Below are 1495 nucleotides of genomic sequence, written 5' to 3' on the forward strand. Positions count from 1 at the left end.
CTTCATGAGTTCCCATAAAGAAGGACTAGAGGACACCAAAGGAAAGGAATGGGTAGCAGGCTTGAAACTAGTAAGAGAAAGTTGTTCTTCTTCCCAAAGCAAATAGTTAACCTGTGGAACTCCTTGCTGCAGGAGGCTGTGAAGGCTACAACTAGAACAGAGTTTAAAGGGAAGTGAGATCAAGTGATGGAGGTTGGGTCCATGGAGTCCTATTAGCCAGAGGGTAGGAGTGGTGTCCCTGCCCAAAGTTTGTGGAAGGCTGGAGAGGGATGGCACGAGACAAATGGCTTGGTCATTGTCTTCGGTCCATCCCCTCCAGGGTCCCTAGGGTTGGCCGCTGTCGGCAGACAGGCTACTGGGCTAGATGGACCTTTGGTCTGACCCAGTACGGCCATTGTAAGCTCAGGGCTCAGTGTCGGGGGTCTCAGTGGACCCCCTTGATTTTCATGCACACCTGCTCCTGGGTGGCCAGGCTGGCAGCTCTCCTGCCCTAGCCGGCCACTTTCCTGTGCCTAGTGCGGAGATCGTGGACGAGGTCCACGATGTCCGCACTAGCCCAGGAAGGTGCCCGCCTCTTGCGGTCCAGGGCAAGCTCCCGGGAGCCGCCAGCCTGGTCCCGGCAAGAGGGGGTGGGCTGGGAGGCATCGGGTGGGTGGCTCTGTGCCGTGCCAGGTGCAGGGTCTGCTAGCTGGGTGCTGGCAGGCTTGCACCTGGCACGGGCACCGAGGCCAGCCCGTGCCCCTTTAAGGGGTCCGGGGCCGGGAGGGGGGCATAGAGTTTCCCTGGTGTTGGCCAGAGTGGCCACCAGGGAAACCTGGGGAGGGCTAGCCTCCCACTAGTTCGAACTAAAGGGCTACACAGCCCTTAGTTCGAACTAGCTAGTTCGAACTAGGCGTTAGTCCTCGTAAAATGAGGTTTTCCTAGTTCGAACTAAGCGCTCCGCTAGTTCGATTCAAATTCGAACTAGCGGAGCGCTAGTGTAGCGCATAGGAAAGTTAGTTCGAACTAACGTCCGTTAGTTCGAACTAACTTTCTAGTGTAGACATACCCTAGGGTCCCCCATATCTCCAGGCTGTTGTCCAGGTCCCAGCTGTTAGACAAGGGCACACCTGGTGCTCTGCAACAACAGACCCTCAACAAACCCTCTCCCTCACTGGGCTGGATCTGGGCACAGCCGAGGGCGTCTGCTCAGGGCGAATTGCTCAAATCCAGGGCTCCTTACAGCCCCCAGACTGGAGACCTCTCCAAACAGGCCACAAACCAGTCCCACAGAGCGCTTCAGCAGCCTGCCTGAAGCCTCCCGAGCAAACCCCCTCCGACACCCCAGCAATATCCGTGCCCTCGATGGCCCCGGGCCTCATACACAGGTGGGGGGTCCTAGCACCCAATCCCACCTACCCCAAACAAGTTCTGTCCGGTTCCAAGAAACCAGCCACAGATCCCTGGTCAATTTACCCTCTGGACCTTACCCACAAATCACGCTGGGCCAATCCTG

The sequence above is a fragment of the Pelodiscus sinensis genome, chromosome 5, assembly GCF_052426305.1.
Source record: "Pelodiscus sinensis isolate ZL-2025 chromosome 5, ASM5242630v1, whole genome shotgun sequence".
NCBI lineage: Eukaryota > Metazoa > Chordata > Testudines > Trionychidae > Pelodiscus > Pelodiscus sinensis.